Here is a 13,190-nt window from a genome sequence, read left to right as displayed (position 1 = left end):
GTGCTTGTCGCTCTCTGTGAGTGTGAGACTTCCTGTATTTTTCCTTCATACTGTATCACAGGATTTCTTTAGGTTTGAGAAACAAAGCTAAAGCTTCTGTGTCCTTTTCTTAACTCTTCTGCATCCAGGCCCAAACAGAGTAGCTTTCACGAAGAGACAGGAGGGTCTGAGGGACACCACAACCACTTAAAGTGGCCAAACTGGGTGCTTGTCCGGGATCACAAACCTGAAATCCATGCAAGTGACACAATGTTAAAATCAAACCTCATATGGTCAGAAATCCTGCCCCTGTTGGCAGCTGAGCCATCTGGGTTCACCACTAACTCTGGTGCTAGCTAAGAAATCACAGGTCTCTCAAAGTCTGTCACAAACATGAACTCCGACTTATGCAAAGTGAAGATTCCAAAGGGAAACATTTATTTGTATCAATGCAGCATTATTCTAAATGAGTGTTATTTTTCTGAACACTGCAATGTGATATTTATGGTTTATCTGCTGTAATAAAACTGTTCACATCTCTGATCAAACCTTTTCGGACCCAGGCCGTAGCACAAATACGCTTATAAACCCAGTACCAATGCTATAGAACCAAGAGACAGATGCTTCGCAAAAGGATCGCAGGGGAATGGAGACGTAAACTCCACCATCTGGGCCAGTCAGTCGTGAGATAAGTCTTGAGTCTCATTATCAAGGGAAGCTTATGGACCAGCCTCGACGAGATCTCATCAGAAAAACTGATAAGAAATTGTTACGTGACAGAGACAAGTAACATAAAAACATCCTGGTGGCAGAGACAAGGAAAAAAGGCGCAGACACATGCTGGCGCCATCTTGTTGATTTTTCAGCCCCATTTTAACACCCATGTCTTTGAACTTAGCGCAATAGATCTGTAGTCATTACGGATACAAATGTAGCATGGCCGTTTGTTTACAGGTGCTACGCTTTTATTGTGCTAATTTATAACTCTTCATCTGACATGGTAGAGGTGCTACTCTCCCAAACTGTGCACGGCAGCAGTGGAGTGTCACAATAGCTTCTGGTGGTCCCGTAAGAGGCTGTTAGTGCTGATGCAGAGCTGTAGTTAATCAGCTGTGAATCGCCATAGAAACACAAAGCCAAAGGGTTGCTCATTGTCACACAGAGATGCCTGAGATAACGTTTGAATGGAAAAAATCCCATTGTAACTCTAATTTAAATCTTTTATTGTGTTCAGTAGATGAGGTGTGTATTTTCCATCAAATCTAACAACTTTAGATCTGAAATTGGTTCATTTATTTTTTAGGATTTATTTTTTTGCCATATCAATCTTTGTGAGATATCAAAGAATATGGCCTTAACCACAAGAGGCATAGAAAACTGGAAAAACATCCATCCATTCATTTATTTCTCTTTTTTCCTGCTGAAGAGTTTGTAGAAAACTCAGCAGATAAAAAAAGTTTAAATACTAGAGTTGCATTTTATATTTAACTGTGTGATCCAAACTTTGTCTTTTGTATCTCGTAACCATAAAGCTTGGGTGCATGCTAAAAGCTCTGGAAGGTAGATTTTTCATGCACAGCAGCTTTTTCTGCAGGCTGGTCTTAGGGGGCGGAGCTAAAGAGGAAGGAGGAAGTTTAGAAAACTACAGCTTTAAATACTTTTACAAATGTAAAAGCTCAAAAGCAGCGAAATTAAGTCTTTTGAAAATAAACAAATGCTCAAATGTTGGCTTCATTTTGAATAATTATCTTTCCTTTGCGACATTTTTCTTTTCTTGTCCTGTAACACTGAGTTTGTTCCAAATGAATCCCAGATGAATGTTTTAAGAATCCAAGACTGTGAAACATGATACATAAACATTTACAAATGCATTTATTTATGCATGTATGCTGCCCTCCTTTCTCTTATGCCGAACATGTTACCCAGTCTTTGGAGAAAACACACATAGCTGCGCTCCGTTCATGCTAGACGATTCCAGGACTTCTGCATAAAGATGGAGCAACGCAGAGAGAAGCTTAGCATGGAAAGTAGGATGCGTAGATTAAAGGCTGAATCGCCGTACAAAGGAAGACAATGGGTGGATTAAAGCGCGTGTTGAGGATTCTGCCGACTGACACAACAGTTGAAATTAAATTAACAAAGAGAGGGAGAGATGCATGGATGTAAATGGAGATCAGCAGATGGTAGGTTAATCAGATTAGGGGATTACATGCCATCGTCACCATATTTACTGGAGCATTTTGAGTTATTAGTCAACACTGACAAATAAGTCCATAACCAAGGGAGTACTCCTTAGAAAACTTTGCTCAAGCTAGGAGAAAGCACAAACCAGAACCAGTCAATTATTATAAATGTGCCCTCCATTAACTGGAATATTTTACCAAATTCTGAGAGAGAGAGTTTAATTATTTAGTTGTCTCATAACCAAAAAACTCAAATGTACTTTTTGATCAAAGGCAGTGAAAGCTCTTCTGTGAACTCCTTTTGACTTCTTTCACTACATTTGCAATATTTATTTGTGCAAATAAAATAGACTGATGCCTACTAGAGCTGGGTTTTAAAGTCACAATGGATGATGTCACATGTGCCGAAATAGCTCAGTTGGGAGAGCGTTAGACTGAAGATCTAAAGGTCCCTGGTTCAATCCCGGGTTTCGGCAGTACATGGTGGTCTTTTGTGTGTGCTAGGGTAGCAATGAAATGCATGGATTAGTTACTGAACTCAGCTCTTTCAATCAAACCCAAAGTATCAAACACTGCATCTGCATTCACAAACATCTGAGATCTTAAAGGGGGGGCCTAGAGCAAGCTACCAATTCCCAAAATGGCCTTTTCATAACCCGTTTGCATCTGGAGTGCTGTCAAAGCACGTGGTTAATGGAGCCTTTTAAATGCTGCACTCGGTTGTTGACTTTATTTTTCAGCCCTGAAGTTACACCTTCTCACCTCAACTCATCGCTCACACGATGATTCCCCAAGTAACACAATGCCACCACCAAATTCCACAACCTTTCCCACTGCCGTGCCTTAGAGGGTGTGAGTTCCCGACAACAGGGATCCCTTTTAAAGTTATTAAGTGCTGAAATAGCTCAGCTGGCAGCTTGCCAGGGTGCCTCTGTCGTCCATCGATCTATTGTTGCGCAATATGAAAATAGCCCTTGTGCCTCAACGATTTGTGTTTCTGCCGAACCTCCTCAAAGTAGAAGAGTTTGGTTTGTGTGAGGCCAACCTCCACAAACACTTCACTTTTAATCATTTCTCCCTACATACATCTAATCGCTCCATCCATCATTCCAGGCTGCTACAAAGCTTATATACAAAGCTTATGTTATGTACAAGACTGCATATTAGCTGCACTTTAAATGGTAGCAGTCTTCACAAACCACATATTTTTCTACTATTTTCTCCTTTTGTTATCCTTCAAGAAAAAGGGGAAAAACATACTTTTAGCAAACATGAAGGAAAAGATCAGTGCCAAAATATGGCTGGATGAAAAATTAGATAAAAGGATTTCATTTCCTCTGCAAAAAGGGACTATGTGTTGCAAACATGCTTGTCATCCTCCTGCATTCAAGCAAAGGAAGCCCCCCCCAAAAAAATGCAATTTACAGCTGCACCTCTAATATAAAAGTGCTTTCACGGTAGAAGATTTGGATGAAGCAGCAATTTTCGTCTGACAAATGTCTGATTTGGGGTTTTAATATTATAAGACTGCTGTTGTCTTTCCTCTTTTAAATTCTGTCTCTACCCTTTCAGTTTTTTTTTTATTTTAGCAGAACTACAGAATAGCAGCAGGGATTTAAATATTTATTTATATTTTTGTTGCACATGAAGCACTCAATCCATTGACAAAACTAGTTTGGAGTTCAAACTACACGAAAATGACTAGACCTTTCCCACAGCACTGCCAAGGTGCCCCTGAGCAAGCTTCCAAACTAGAAACCCCGTTTATTTGGCCACACTTGCACAACAGAAACATGGCCAGAGATGTTTCAACTTCAGCCAACAAAACCACACATTCTATGGTCACCAAAGCGTTTGGCCACTCTTTTTAATTACCGAACTCGGGTTTTTCCATCAGCTCTTTTCCCACAAGTGTATAAGTATCAATAATGGCGTCTCCACTTGCTAATGTTTGAGATCTAAAATGGGCTGTTCTGAACAGTGGAGATTTCCTGTCTGGGCAGCAGCATTTCAGCCTGGTGTTGCCAAGGCCGGTGCCAATGGTCGGAGTGGTGTAAAGGATGCCGACAGTGGACTGTGAAACACTGCAAATGTGTTCTTCTCTGTTTGGCAGGAAGTGTGGAAGATGCCCGACTGATGTTTGGTGCAAGGGGGATGATGGGATGGACGGGGCTGTTATTCAGGCAGTCGTGATGATTCTGACTTTGTGGCAACATCTTGGGGAAGACAAAATGACAACTATAACACTTGATTTGATGTTGGTTCAATCGTCCCAATAGTTCTGTCCATAGGGTGTTAATGGTCATGATGGTTTAAATCGAATTTGCGTGTTTAGATTTAAAAGTGTTGAGCCAGACCAAACAAAGAGAGGGTGAACTCTCCATTTACTTGTGAGTTCACGTTCCAAGAGGCACCCAGCCTCCCAGATGTCTCCCTGGCCAGACTCTTAAGGTACATCCAGCTGGGATGAGACCCTCAGGCAGATGCAAGATGTTCTAAAGGGAGAGATGACATATCCCATTTAGCCCTGAAACACCTGGTCTGGGCTTCTGAACTGCAATTGCTGCAACCAGGACCTGGACAACAGATGTGCACCAGTTAGAAAATAGAAAAGGCCAAGTTGGCATATCCCTTATCAGACACTAAAAGACAAGTGAAGACATTTACATCTGAACTATTTTCAACTTTCAGATGAAAAATATCTGTTGCTGTGAGTGCAGCCCTGCTCGGAGCGAATCATGAACTCAAGGAAGAGGAATCACAGGAGGACATTAGAAGAAGAAAATGGCAAAACAGATATTAGCAGGTGCTAAGGAGGCCAGAAAAAAGTTGCTTCACACAGCAAGAAGAGCACAGCTGGAGGGGAAGAGTGGGTAGCAAGTTGCCAGTAAATGTGGAGAGTCATTATTCGAGGGGAAACCTTCAGACTGTTGTTTCCCAGCTGCTAGAAACTGAGAGGGAGTTAGCTTCAAATAATTTTGAATACCAAGACTGCAGTGTGGCTGCAATGTGTGGGAGGGAAAATAATTAAAACATGATCAAAATACAGTTAAGCTACGCAAATGCGTGAAAGAACACATGGATTAAACGTTGTAAAGTTTAAATTGAGCAGGAAAAACTTGAGTGGACGATGCCACAAATGTTGCAGATGTCAGCTTTCAAAAAAAAAACAACCCAAATCTGGAGAGCAAAAAAGAGATTTATCGTTATTCAATCTGATAGAGCTCAGCAGCTAAACGTGCAGGCACGCTCTACTTCACTACTGAGCAGTGGTTTGAAAATTATTGAACTTCAAAAAATGCTGAGAATTGTCAGTTAATTAGCACTTACGCTACATTTACGGACCACTTCACAACTAACGCGTGCAAACACACCCCTCGTTGCAGAAAAAGGCTCAACTTTTATTGGATTAAACACAACAGGGGAACTCAAACAGGAAGGAGGCACGTTGCATCTGTGATGAGTGGTAGTTCTCAGGCGAAGACAGAACACGCGAGTGAGCATGTTTGATATATTCAGTATGACTGAAAAGTGGCAGAAATGGGCTATAAGATAAGGGAAGAATGTGAGTAATTAGAATTTGAGGCTTTGCAGAAGAAGAAATGACAGCTGTCACAGCTCGAGCACAGACACCTTTCCACATCACGTATTCAGAAAACAAATCCGTGTTTGCGGTTTATGGCATATTCCCTCCTGACTGACAGTATAGTAAAAATACACACTTTGTGGTACACAAGCGGGAACCCAGAGATCTTGATGTTGCTAACCTAGAGGAAGGGTGTGTGTGTGTGTGATGACAGAGTAGGTGGAGGCGAGGAGACGCCAAGCGGATTTATGCTAATGTATGTCCCATTTTTGTCAGATGCGCGTTTCCGCATTGCAAATGCTTCTTTTTTAGAAAGACACGTGAAGTTAAAGACACAGGCGATCCTCCAGAATGTAACTGGAGCCACTTAAAAGTAGCCGACGGCTGGTTAACGAAGCTGGTTGGGGGGGCGACAGCAGCGAGCTAAGAGTGGAGCAGACACAGCCATGTGCACTGTCTCATGTGAGTCAGAATGAAACAAATCCCTGTTTTGGCTTGAGCTTTGCTCATTAGTTAATGTGATTTTGACAACATAAAAGTCAGAAAAAGGTTTCTGTAAAGCCGCATTCCTACGTGTTCCCGTTCTTAAAAAGAAATCTAATGTTAAACTTCCATTTGTACACGTCTAGACATAAGCTACATCAGCAATGAATTAGAAATGCCAACAGATAATAAAAACTCGGCCTTCACACACAAAAAGCTGAGAGATTCAATAATTATAATTAATCTTTCTCGTTACAATAGTTCAGCAGATGGTTGGTGGGCCACGGTCAGGGTGTGGGAGTATAATCCACATCGCGTGTGTGTGTGTGAGAGAGTGTGTGTGTCGCATAGTCGATTGGTAGTGAGTATTTTGATTGGAGCTTTAATATACTAAACAGGAAAAAAGTCCCATGTGACTATTGCTGGTCTCCAAACAGCAAAATGGACTTAATCAGCCTGTTGCGAATGTCTGGGCTACAGGAGGAAATAAGAGCACTTGCTAATCCAACACCGAAAGGAAAATGAAGGACTTTCCTGCTGCTCTGAGCAGGTGTCCTGCTGAATATGTTAAAACAGTTTAGAGGAGGCTGGTTATAATAAACTTTGGGTCTATGAATTACCTGATCTGGCACGCTGTGGTAGCTTCTACGGTATCTTTGTGAGGACTTTCATAGATGTAATACATTCCCTAACCCTACCCTAAACCCAAATCTAACCCCAACCTTTCAAACCATGTTTTGATTTTCAAACACTTCTTTGAACTTGTGAGGACCAGCCAAAATGTCCTCACTTCCTCAACATGTCCTCATTAGTAGAAGTTTTATATTGGTGCACAGTATGTACCTATTACAACCACACACACACACACACACACACACACACACCCATGCTTAGAAGAAATTTTGGATCATTAAAGCTACTGTTCATTTTTCTGGACTGTGGGAGGAAACTGATCAATTTGGAGCAAACCCAGAGGTGCGGGGTGAACATCTAAACTCCACAGAGTCCATCCAGAACAGAATGGAGAACTCAGGGTTAAGCTAGTAATTATCTTCAACGGATCCCAGTCCTTCCAGTCAGTTATTCTTCTGTTTTCCACTTTGGGAATTTGAACTCTTCTTGCGACCTGTGTTATTTAAATCCCAGCTCCGCTCCACAAGCTTCTGTGATGTTCCTGCATCCATCAGCGTCTCTCTGGGGAATACATTTAATATTATTAGAAATGAAAAAAAGGACTGTTCTCACACACCAGCACGTAAACTTGTGTCTTTGTCTTCTGCAGCATCTTGTCTTCAATCTGAAATCAATCTGAAGATTTAATCTAAGAAGAATATTTAGAATCCAATGACGCGGATGGAAAAGCTGGAAAACAGATTTGAATCAACACAGTCTGATTCAAATATGAACCAGAGTTACCTCTGTCAGCGCTCTACCTTTAAATCCAGCCCGACCGACAGATCGGGCCGGTCAGCATTTAAGTAATCTCTTAATCGATGCGTTTCTTCTTGTTTTACTGTTACCTTTTACTTGTGAAGGTGAGAGGAAATCCTTAATCTGAATATCTGCCTCTGCCTTTTTTAAGAAAAATCCACCAGAATAAGCATGTTCTGTTTACTCATCGCGGTTTTATGACACGCCACAGACGTTATTGTAGTTCACAATCGTCTTTATTTGCACAGTATTTGCTGCCTCCCTCCTCCGTCCGTGCGTTCGTCCTTCCTGCTGCAGCTGCCACTATTGATACACATGTAGAAACTGTCTGTTCCGGGGAAGAGGGCCTCTACAGCCCAAACCTGACGAATAAAACATTTAGTTATTTAAAAATAAAGAAAGGAAAAAAGTCATCATATCTTTCAGACAAGGGTAGATCCATTTACAATAAGTTGGTTGGTTTAGTTCCGTTCTTGTGTTTGCTGGGAGGGGCGACTGAGCACCAAGGAAGCAGGAAGGAATAAAAAAGGGAGAGCGAAAGCTGTTACCATAGCAACTGAACCGAGAGGAGGCTTGATAGACGGGGCACATGTATGAGCTCTGGGATGTTCAGAGCTCGAAAGGCTCAATAGAATATCGCCACAGCTGCCAGGCCCTTCATGTGTGCCTCAAGCCCTCCCCCTTTCCCCAATGATTGCAAATACCACGTTCACACGCCGCCATTACTTCCTGTATGACGCCCTCCCTGATTCCACGGAGCTCCTTGACCACAAGAGCCTTTCTTCACCGCTATCCAACCTAAAATTTGGACCATCACCCATTAAAACCATTAACACAAACTGGTATTTTCTGAGTTTTTTTTTTAGACTCACCAGTTAACACCAACGGTTTGACCCTTGACCTCTGAGCTGTGCGTGTGTCTGGCTGGTTACCTGCTGAAGCTGTACTTACCAGTTAGGACGTCAGATAGAAGGTCAATTCAAATGAAGCCCTGGTAGCTACCATTGTTTAGCTAAACGCTAAACAAGCAGCTTTGATTGACGCGTGTGCACGTGGCAACACTCTCAAGGTCGTGGACGTCAGACTGCAAGGTGCATCATAAATTCCCTGCAGTGAAGATACGGGCTCTAAATGTCTGTGTTCCATAACACAGCGGTATAAACGCACACATGCAGCAGTCAGGACGACCTGGGCACCACCGCTGTTAATGCACCAATCCTCCTCTTGACCTTTGCCCCTTCGCTAAATGGCCTCACAAAGATATGTTTTCTCGTTTTTCCAAGCAGCACGGACCTCGTGTGGGCTGAGTGGGGTCCTTGTGGTTTTGAACATGGGGTTGGTGTCACGCTTTTGATCTATGTGGAGGAACATCCACAAAGTCAGTAGCAATCATTGCATACGTTGAACACCAGGTCACGCGGCTTTCAGGCTTGGCCTTGAAGCTCACCCACGCACGCACGTGGAACACGCAGACCAGATTGAAGCGATGTACAGTGGAGAAAATACACAGAGGCAGCAGCTGGTGTGGGCTTGGTGGGAGCTGTGGGACTCCCCCCCCCCTTCCCGCCTGTTTTCAGGCACCTGACAGTCACAAATGCTGAACGTGCAGAGAGCCTGATGCAGGTGCGCTCATGCAGACCCACATACAGATACGGCGTAGCATCACGTAGCCGTCACGGGGAGCTTCTGTGTCTGTGGCAGCGTACGCTCCCCCCCCCAAGGGGGTCGAAAACCACTTTCTTTGTTGTCGGGTACATTTAGCGCAATTGCCGCTGATCCCGTTAGCCACCGGATTAGCGGCCGGCCATCGGCCAATAAAGTCAATGCGAGGCCAAAGGGCAATTGGTGTTTTCAATTGGAAGACAAAAGTGAAGTGAAGGATGGAGCCACACGGGGGGGTTGGGGGTAACTGGGAAGAGAGTCAGTGAAGGAGGTCGCATGGTGAAGATACATTTGATGTTTTTAACATTTGACATAAGGGAAGAGCCAAATCGGAGCAGAGGGGATTGATTCCCGCACCCCACGCAAAAAAATAAATAAAATTAAAAATAAAGCAAAACAGGAAAAATGGCCGACATGAAGACATTTACAGACTAAGAACAGTGATTCCATCATTTCCAACTGGCATCAGTGCGATGCCAATATTCAGAGATTCAGATGTCGGCTTTGTGTGCGCCGTGTCTACCACTGACAAACACACTTAGACAACTGCCAACACAACGTGCAGACTGATTATTGTTGTCAAGGAAACAGGCATTGCAACAATTATTGTCTTTCTGATATCCAGATACCATATCTGTTCTGTAGATTAAAGGAAAGGCGCCTTCTGTCATGGGTTTTTTTGCCCCTAAGAAACTGCCTGTGAGGCATTGGATGATAACGTGATAATTATCGTTAACATCGTCGTGAAATAATCGTAATTAATCCTCAATCCTGGGATTAATCTGATTAGCGATCAGTCAGCAGTTATCTTATGATGTTACAACATGTTAAGTGGTGCCGTGTGTCTTATGCCGAGTGTTTTTTTTGTCGCATTACTTTTAAATCTGTTTCTTTTTTTGTTGTTCTCAGCATCCTTGTAAAGCTTCCACTGTATGATGAAACCCGTTTTATCTGTTCACATGATGACTATCTTATTACATTATGGGATTCCCTGTACAATAATTGAATGGATTCAGCCTCCTGACAGGATTAATGGTCATTATTTATTCTGTGTTTTCGATTTGCCCGACTTCTTCAGGGATGATCAATAGTACCGGGGCGTTTGGAATTCCGCAGAGAGCCACAGAACAAGTTCGGTCCTGACTTTTCTGCTCATCAACCAAACAGAATTTACATTTATCGACTGCAAACTTTTAATAAATGAGGGTAAATTATACTCTGTTTACCGTCCCCGGCTGTGTGACGTGTATTTTTCATACTAAGTCAACAGATTTTTCCCAAGGTTTAAATGTTGGTTTTTTTTGTTTGTTTTTTTTTCCAATTTTATGACTGAACGTGAAACAAATCATCTGAGTCATTCTTGTAATGAAAGTAACACGACAGGTTAACATTTTGATCGAAAATCGAAACCTGAAATTACGGTTTTCAACCCCCAAAATAGGTTCAGCGTCACTTCTGCTAGAAGACCCAAAACTTCAAACAACTTTTTACCTCCATGACCTAAAGAAGGAGGACAGGCTGACGCGTTGGCTTCACAAACGCCCTGCTCAGAAGAAGAGTTTTGCCAGTAGGAGGTTGTGAGTTACTTCGAATCAAAGCCCTCTTTATTTACACCTCTCACTAACAGTAATAATCTTGGCGGCAGACAAATGCTTGAAATGTAAATGCGGCGACTTCATTAGCATGACCTGCCCTCTGGTCTTTTCCCGCCTTAGAGATGAATGTTTTAATTATGTTGTCATGCGCGTGTGATGCATGTGGTATTTGCATGGGTGATTGGATGGATTTCTGTCTGAGGCGAGGTGGTGCCGTCTGCACGTATGCAGCACCGACTGAGCTATCGCCACTCATTCGAGCATGGTGAAAGAAGAATAGACCATCCATCTTCCAAACGGCTTATCTGGGTCTGAGGGGGAGGCGAGAAGCCTCAACAGCAAGGCCCTGGTGCCTGCTACCGCCAGCTCTTCTGGGAGAATCCCAAGGCTTCCCCAGGGCGACGTCTGGGGACATCCTTACCCAAACCTTAAGTAGCTCCTCTCCACGTTAAGAAGAGTAGCGTGTGTAGAGAAACTCTACATTGAGCTCCTTTCCGAGCTCTAAGGTTGAGCCCAGCCTGCAGAGGAAACTTGTTTTGGCCAGTTTAAGTGGCCACCATATTATAGGTGGCTGATTGCAGTAAAAGGCTTGACTCAAACTTAAAGTTCTATTTGTAGATCAGGATTTGAGTTGAGTGCGTTTCCTCAGAAGACACACAGAATACACCACAACATCAGTTTAGTAGTGTGATGGATAAAACTCCACTTGATTCTGTAACTTGATAACTTGCTATGCTAACAACGACAGCATCATTTATATTGGGAGTGTAAAACGGAGAGCATAATTTGCTCTCTGTCTTGCGCCTTTTCTTGCATTTCCTAATACTCATTTTATTACCAAAGTGAGGACATTTTGGTTGAGAATTGGGTTTTAGTATGGGGTTAGGAACTTAGTTGTGATGGTTAGGATTAGGCTATGGGGCTGAGCATTGCATTCTCTCTATGAAAGTCTTCACAAATGGAAGTACAAGGTTGGTTCTGGGCACATCTATGCATGTTAAGCTGATCGCAGACACGAGGTGGGCGAGAAGTGTCATTAACTCGGGCCGCCTTGTCGGCTGCTGTGGTCAAACAGGTCAAAGGTGACAGTCTACTACATATCGCGGATGTTCACGATCAAGTGAGTAAACTAGAGGCTTAAACAGCCTTCAGGGAGATCTTTTGGTCAAACAAGAAGCACAAATTTGCACATTTAAAAAAAAAAAGTTTCACCCAGTGGGAATTTTTCTATTTCTATGTCTGAAAGTGAAAGGCATAAACAGAGGACTCCTCTGAACCCTGAAACAAAGCCTGACACTGACCCACAGCTTGAAACCACAGGAGAAAATGAGGAATGATAAATATTTTGCCATCTTTTGCTGAACAAATGCACCACAGTATCATTAGCAGCTCTTCTTTTTGGACCCAACCGCTAAAGAGGTAAACGTGGAATAAACTGTCTGGCAAAGATGCCCCGTGCAGGTGGGGGCGTTGCCGCGGCACCCACGGGAACGTCTGTCCAAGGTCCTGGATTTAAACTTTGCTTTACACAAATCAGGATGCACGGGTGCAGGCGGTGTGTGGGTACTTCATAATGACTGCAAACGATATGCAAAACAATGCAAATAAATACGTCGGCGGTGCGTCGCAATCCGGTTCCTGCTGTACTGTTTGCTTGAACAGACAGACATCGGTGTTTCTGTCAGAACGTCCGCACGCTGGCTTACTTCGCCGAGCGTGTTGATTCAATGTTGACAAAATGCTGACAAACGCAGCCGATGTTTGCTCCCGGCGAGGTGGCGTTGAACAAACCTACTGGCCGGTCCGCTGATGCTTGGTGTCCTCCCTCTCCTCTTTAGGACTCTATAAGTCACCGTTGCCTAATGAAGAGCTAAATGTGCAACAAGTGTTGCAGGTTTGTCCCCAGGTTCTAATTAAGGGACTTTAATATTTTAAAGACCTGAATGTAGGAAACCAGTTTCAAGCTGTGCACCCCATTTGCCCTCGCTGTGTCATCATTTATTAAATTAATATTATAATATAGATTTTTTTGTTCTACTTATACAGCATTTTAATGGGCTTATTCTTAAATCAAAGTGGATATTTGATTTGAAAAAATCTTTCCTTGGTTCACAGAGTTATCGCAACTGATGTGTGAGTTTTGAAAATGATGTCCAAAAGGAATACCAGAAGGCAACAAATGAACATTTTGTACTCACATTTGATGTGTGGGATGCAAGTAAGCAAAGAATTTGACAGCGTACCGACGGGGTCTACAACACTGAAGCTCTT

The 13,190-nt window shown here is 42.9% G+C and overlaps 1 non-coding gene across 1 annotated transcript; it reads left to right on the top strand.

Moving 5' to 3' along the window:
- The first annotated feature begins 2,565 nt into the window (after window positions 1–2,565).
- On the top strand, window positions 2,566–2,638 carry trnaf-gaa (transfer RNA phenylalanine (anticodon GAA)). The gene has a single exon. It is a non-coding gene; the product is annotated as a tRNA-Phe (tRNA).
- The last annotated feature ends 10,552 nt before the right edge of the window (window positions 2,639–13,190 follow it).

The sequence above is a fragment of the Takifugu flavidus genome, chromosome 16 (assembly GCF_003711565.1).
Source record: "Takifugu flavidus isolate HTHZ2018 chromosome 16, ASM371156v2, whole genome shotgun sequence".
Classification (NCBI taxonomy): Eukaryota; Metazoa; Chordata; class Actinopteri; order Tetraodontiformes; family Tetraodontidae; genus Takifugu; species Takifugu flavidus.
Note: the sequence above shows the minus strand (reverse complement) of the source record. Positions and strands in the feature narration are given on the sequence as shown.